The sequence below is a fragment of the Myotis davidii genome, unplaced genomic scaffold, assembly GCF_000327345.1.
Source record: "Myotis davidii unplaced genomic scaffold, ASM32734v1 scaffold473, whole genome shotgun sequence".
NCBI lineage: Eukaryota > Metazoa > Chordata > Mammalia > Chiroptera > Vespertilionidae > Myotis > Myotis davidii.
The window spans coordinates 2,041,918-2,049,490 of record NW_006284843.1 but is presented as its reverse complement, the minus strand read 5'-3'; the positions used below and the strand labels follow the sequence as shown (position 1 = coordinate 2,049,490).

The window sequence follows — 7,573 nt, the reverse complement described above, 5'->3', positions numbered from 1 at the left end:
TCATGATGTGTGTGTGTGTGTGAGTGTGTGTGTGAGTGTGTGTGTGTGTGTGTGTGTGTGTGTGTTTTTAAGTGAGGGCCATCTGAGGTGATTGGTGAAATGTTACTAATATCCTAGTTCAAAATAACATAAAACTACTACCGGAAACCTTAACTCTACAAGCTCTAAATGCACACTCATCAATACTATTAATTTAACTCTATGTTAATTTTTTATTTAATGGCTGAAGATACGGACTATATTATTCAATTATTTTGGTGAGCAAATAACAATTCCTAAACTTGTGGGCTTGACAATGGCTATATAAATAGTTGGCACAAACATACCAAATTAGAAGTTGAACCTTACAAAATCCAGAAATATTTACTTTAATTTTGCCTGTGTTTGCTGGAGCTTCTGGTTGACACGGCCCTTCCCTAAGACATGGAAATCCCTTCTCCTTTGCTCCCTTCAGGGGCCAGAATTGACTTTGCAGTCAGCAGGAGTGTGATGCCCAGCTGGGCCCTTTTCATTTCTGCCTTTCCCATGACTTCACCTTACAGTCCGCCAGAAAGCAGTCATGTAACGCCAACAGTGTCAATACTGTAGTAATCCAAAGGTCTCAGCTGTGCATCTCCATGCTTCCTCGGACCTCCTGACTATTCTTATGATCAAGGGCTCATGTATGCCTAATCAAGTGCCTTTGTACAGAGACACTCATTTAGCTAAATTCTCATGCATTATAGTAAAAAAGTAATTATTTTAATGCAAAATTTTTCACAGTAGTGATAAATATTCATATAATATTTACATATGAAGTGAAATTAAATAAACATGTAAACACAATTTATTATAACTGATGAATGTAATAAATTAGCATTCTTATAGTATACAATTTTTAAATGAGGGTTGTTTTTGTTTCATCCACTTTGGTTATACAGGTAATGGATTTAAACTTAATTTAAAATAATAAGTATGGAGGCATAATCAAATATAAAGTTTGAATTCCAAATGTGAAGTTCTTTTATCCACATTCATTCTCACTTATTTTTAACCAGAGCAATTGCCTCAGTAAGTAGAGCTGAAATAAATAATTTATCAGCCTATATGGATAATAGTTCTGAAAATCCTGTGGTGGTCAAATGTATTGCACCATTTAAAGTATTTTTAGACTTACTTGGAGTGGGATGTGTTTAAGGGATGTGGATACAGCAATCAGGTTTTATATCTCAGATATACTGAGGCCAGGCGTGAGTGAAGTGTGCGAGTGGAAGGAATAAATACAGGCCAAAGCGAGCCTCAGCTGGTAAATCCAGTGCTTCAAAATATGCCAGCAAGTATTCATCTCTAAGCCTAGTACAGGTTCTGAGTAGGAATTCATGTTTCCTGTTTATATATATTCTGATTTTTAAAACTAAAAAAGCTATAAATCTGCACTTTATAATTGTGATATCAGAGCATACCTCCCTTTGGCTTAGAGTATCTGGCTGTTCTCAGGGCAGTAGGTATGATGGAAAGTAAGAGAACTAATTGTGTAGAAAGTATTTGTACAGGGCTGGACACTTAGTTTTATTACTGGGAAATAGTCAAGTTGTTTTTGATAAAACAACTGGTGTACTTAAGCTTTAAGAATGGATATATTTTCCAGGAACTCTCTATCAGATAAATTATACTTGATATATGCACCTCATATCTACTCATTTACATATTGTCATACCTATGTGGCCAGCTGTACTCATGTGTTAAAGGCACAACTGTTGGCTGTAATATGAAAAATATGAGTTCTCCTTGGTTATTTTACTGAAAACAATTTTATGCCTATTGTTTATGAAAGGGGTATTATCTCCAAAGATCACCTCTATTATGTGCTGTAATTGATGTAGGCTCCACCAGCTCCCATTGGATCAAACCACTTGCTTCCTGTCTTAGCATCCTTCCATTTACTCCAGGCACAGGTTCCAAAACCATCTTTTTAAAATACATATTGACCATGCTACTTCTCTGCTCTAAGGCTTCTTGTGGCCGCTCATGAATTTTATAATGAATTCTAGTTCCTTACCAAGGCATTTAAGAATCCACATAATCTGAACTAATCTATCATTATTTCTCTCCTACAATCCCACTCTGTTGGACAAATTCAATGCTTTACCCAAAATATTTGGAAGCTTCATCAGTCAGGGTTGAACTCAAGTGATAGAAAACTCTCTAAGTATTTTAGTAAGAAAGTCATTTAGCCCTAATCGGTTTGGCTCAGTGGATAGAGCGCCGGCCTGCGGACTGAAGGGTCCCAGGTTCAATTCCGGTCAAGGGTATGTACCTTGGTTGCAGGCACATCCCCAGTAGAGGGGGTGCAGGAGGCAGCTGATCGATGTTTCTCTCTCATCAACGTTTCTAACTCTCTATCCTTCTCCCTTCCTCTCTGTAAAAAATCAATATAATATATTTTTTTAAAAAAAGAAAGACATTTAATATGGGGAATTAAGTGACTGCAAAATGGATGATGCCACACCACAGGAGCTAATGTTAGAATCCGAAAGCCTCTACCAGAGATGACAATGACTCTCAGAATACTGAGAAATGGGCTATGGGGCAGAGCTGCAAAAATACTGCCACTGAAACTGGCATGAAATGTGGTCTCTACTTCCTGTTGTCCTTTCAGATATCCTTTCCATCATCGCTTAGGGAAAATCAGCTTCCTCCTTTGGCACAGAACAATCTCTGGGAGACAGTGGTTGTTCTTTTCTAAACCCTTCTTTTTTAATTTAGGGAGTTTCCTTTTCAGGTATATCAGCATTTGATTGAGTGAGGTCCTCAAATGTTCATCATACAATATCAGTATTCTAAGAGGGAGAAGGTGTTCTCTGGTAATCTAGTTAAAAGATAAATAAATATAACAAGAGTGAGAGATCAAGAAACAATTCATACCTGAAAATTTGAATGTATTTTAATGGATTCTGTTTCTATCAATAATAATAAAAGGGTAATATGCTAATTAGAGTGGATGTCCTTCTGGACAACCTTCCAGATGAAGCTGGGGCTGCAAGGGAAGCCCAGGTCCCAGGTGCCAGAGGGAAGCCGGTTCCGGCAGCCGCGGGAAGGAAGGCCTACTCTTGCAAGAATTTCGTTCATCGGGCCTCTAGTTTCCTAATAATTGAGCACTATAAGAAAGACCATCTGTGACTGGGACACTACAGTTTATCTCAATATTTTAACCACTTTCCATCCACCACTATTGGAGGTATTCTTATCCCAATTTAATAGGTGAGGTAAAGAGATTTTCCCATTTGAATAAAAAGAGTAGCATTTAAAGCTCATTATGACTGCTACCACAGCTCTTTTGTCTGTAAAATGACACCCATTTTTATGTTTAAAATTTATGCCAGTAGAAAACATTAAAAACTTGTAGTGTTTGCATTGTTTAAAACTATGAGAGGAAAGTAAATGGAAATAAACATGCTTCAGTTAAATTTAATATAAAGGTAATTCTAAGTATATCATTGTGAATGAATTATTTACATTATTGTATTTCTATAAATATTACATTAAATATTTAAATGGTGTAGAGTAGAGAGGATTATTTGGCAAATACTTCAATTACTCACAGGGGAAAAGCAATAGTATTTCACATTGTGGACAATTATTGGTACAATGTGTACTTTTTCCCCCTTAATAATTGCATGTTCCCTTTTTTCACATCTGCACAAGACAGACTAATTAAAATACATTAGCTGCATTATGCAAGGGACATTTGGCTTTAATTAACATTGGACAATAGGAAAGGCAGTTTGCTTTATATGACCATTAATTATTTGATGCATACATACACAGAGAGATGCATAGTCTGTGCATAGAAAGGCAACCATGTGAAATGTTAGAAAGCTTCTCAATTTGGAATTACACTAAGCCTATCTAAAATATATAGAATGTTTTATGCACAAAAATTCCTTTCTTCTCTCTGACATTTTAGACAGTTGTGTGGTATTCTAATGTAAAATGATTTAAAACCAGAAGCCAGTTTTATAATGATTATTCCAAAGGTGAATTAGACAGTCAAAGCCATCTGGTGTTCATATATCAAGAGCAGAATTCAAAACTCAATGGAGATCAAAATCACAATGCATATTTATTTTAAGTTAGCCCTTAAAGAAGCAAGACTGAAATATTGAACTTGATTAATACATTTTGGGAGAAAAGTTTATTTTATAATTGAGTAAACTGTCAATTAAACCTATTTTATATAGGGTAGGAATGCATTTAGATTACTTGTGTGATAAACTAAGGTAACCTTATTCCCCTGTCAGGTGACTATTGACCATATGTACCAGTTAGCTTTTGCTGCATAACAAACCACTTCATATCTTAGTAGTTTAAAATAACAACCATTTACTTAACTCATTCTGTGTTTTGGAAATTGATCTATCTTTACTGGTCAGGTTTTCTTCTCTCTATGGGGCTCACTCATGTGTCTGAGCTTGACAGTATAGCCAGCCAGGAGGTGGTTATGTGTAATGATTGCAGCTAGAAGAATGTCTCTGCTCTCCATCATCTCTCTCTCTTCAGCAGGCCAGCTGGAACAGTTTACCTGACAGTTGGGCAAAGTTGAAATGACTCTGAAGTCCTGAGCCCTAGGCCCAGCATTGGCGTGCTGTCCCTTATACTACATTCTATTGGCCAACCAAATCACATAGCCAGCTCATATTAAAAAAAAAATGGAAATGTCACTCCTTGATGGAAAGAAATTCACAGCCACATTGAAAGGGCATGAACATAGGAAGATTGAAGGATTATGGCTAGTTTTTCAATCTACTATAGAACACTGGGAAACAAATTTTGTTGGTGAGGTAATTCTCTTGGTAATAAATTGTTCTAGGGAAACATGAATGTGAGAGAAAATATTTATTAGTTGCCTCCCATATTTTCCCCGACCAGGGATCAAACCCAGGACCATTTTGGTATAGGGGAAAACGCTCCGACCAACTGAGCCACCCCACCAGAGCTAACCTCAAAAAAAATGTAAGTGTATCCTTTCTGCCCACCCCCAAAGTTGATTCCCTGAGAATCTCTTATGAAAACAGATTATTATGTATTTTACATGTGGTGTTTTCATGTAGTATTTTGTTTATCACATCTGTAGTATTCTTTTCAAAATTACTTCATACTTTGATATATATTCTCTACATCAAAGTCTTCCTTGCCTAAGATTCATTGCCTTGAAAATGCCCTCCATGATTAGCTACACTTAATTGTTATCTGCATTTGAATTCACTTAAAAAGTATATATTGTCATCACAGCATGATGTCAGTAGCAGCAAAAGTCTTTACAAGGTTTCAACTTCCAGTAAATGATAAGCCATACCAAACTGCAAAATCTAGACTCATACCAAGGACTCCTGATCATGAAATATAGAATCCCAAACAAATAAGTTTTGATTCAAGATTAAGATTTGGAGAGAAAGCTGAAATGTGAGGACAACCTTCTTCATCATGGAAATCAACAGCTAACATCTCGTGAATCGCAGTGTCAAGTTCCTGAGACAGTGGGATGCAAGATTTGCCACAGCACAACTCAGAACATGCACGACTGCAGGTTATTGTCCCCAGAAGTAGATCATTCTCAGAGGAGATGTGAATGAGCAGAGTTGATCCAGGAAAAATTTTGCCCACCACATTTATTTCAAATAGCAGTGAACACGTCCATTGAAGAAAAAAGATTTTGCAGAATGGACATCAAAGTGGTGGACTGCCAGCTCTGATGTGCCCTGCTACCTAAATAGAAGGCCAGTTTAATCAGATGATTTTCACAAAGTGATATTGCCTTAGAAGGGTTTTCATTCACTCGTTTTTGAAGTGGTCCGATCTTCAGAAGCTGGGACTTAGGTATATACTGCCATCAAAACAGCAGGAGAAGCCACCTTTACTGTGCATTTGGACATCCTTGCCAAAGAACATAGAACACCAGTGTTTATCTGCAAACCAGAAAGCAAAAATGTGTTTGAGGGAGACTCAGTGAAGCCAAAGTAGAATGCCAGATCTCAGTTGTACCTCCAGCAAAGCTGTTCTGGATAAGAAATAATGAAATGGTACAATTTTACACTGACCATGATAACTCTAGACTTGTTACTTTGCTGATAAAAGGTGTAAACAAGGAAGATGCTGGGTGATATATTGCCTGCGTTTAATGAAGTGAGTGACCACCTGTGACACAAGATTAGATGCTACAGCTCCTCCAAACCAAATTCTTTCAACTTTCAGCAAAAATTTAGCATTTAATAGGAAAGGTTTGGTGAAACAAGCTTTTAACCCAGAAAAAAGATTTTCAGCATCTGGCAGCTCAATCGGGACTCTATAAAAGGGAAATATTTGTAAAAATTTATCAACATTAGAAAACACACCTGCGCTATTAGTAATATACATACATATATACACATATGCATATGATATAGCTTATTATACACTACATATGTGTATAATATGTGTAATATTAAATTTTAATATTAAATATATAAATGTGTAGGATGATATTTATCTTTTGACTCTGGCACGTCCTAGCTACTTCTCTGGTTTGTGAAGCCAGCAGAAAATCGGGGTTTGTGATGGTAGAATACTATATTAAAATAAGAGGTTTTAATATTTAAGTCATACGCATTTAGCAATTGTAGTTTATGAATTAATATCAACTTTAAAAAATATTTTAACACCTCCAATAATGTTTACTAGTATTGCTTTTTAAATGCTGTTTAACCCAATTTCTGTTATGCTTAATAACATGGTATAAGTTATATGAGTGTTCCATAGTTTTATTTCAAAAGGGAATAGAATTTCAAATATTTGAAATAAGCAACATACATTATTTCTTACACCAAAACAAGTTGCTATTTAAGTGAATTTTTTTTAGGAAAAAACTTTCCAGAAATGTATTATGATTAATATTAATCTGAGTCTGAATTTTATCTTCTTTCATCTCTATTTATAATTTTTTCTACTACTTCATTTTCCATCAGACTCATTTTTTTAAGCACAGTATATTTTAGAGGCCCTTATAAATTTTAACTTTTAAAATTAGGAAAGCTAACAATGAACTTCAGGAGGAGACTAAGTATAAAGTCAGTCAATTAGACATCATCTGATTCTTAGATTTGCTGATTCATAAGAGTTTTTACATCAAGATGCTAGCTTTTTCTCTCTCTCCAAAATATTATATGTTGTTGGCTTGCTAAAGTCAAAACATACATACTTCTCCTTAAATTTCTAATTCAAAATTATGTGTAACGAACATAACTTACATTTTAGCTGCTAGGATTGAAGGTGAATACCAGTTTTCGAGGTTTTTTTTTTAATTTCATATTTAATGGGTTGGACATTATGATGCTTTTCATTTATTATCTTATTTAGCTTTCAAAAACTATTGCTAGGTAAATGTCATCCCCACTTTACAGATGAAAAACTAAGACTTAGAAAACTGAAGTCACTTGTTCAAAAAAATGTGTCTGTTACTGGAAGTACTAGGATTGTTTCCTACTTGGCATGATTCAAAAATGAATGTTCTGATGTCATGCAGCCTTCTTAGGACAGACTTTTTGATTTTTTATTTGAG

At 35.4% G+C, this 7,573-nt stretch overlaps 1 pseudogene; it reads left to right on the top strand.

The window, feature by feature from the left end:
• The first annotated feature begins 4,227 nt into the window (after positions 1-4,227).
• On the top strand, positions 4,228-6,362 carry LOC102775192 (annotated as a pseudogene).
• The last annotated feature ends 1,211 nt before the right edge of the window (positions 6,363-7,573 follow it).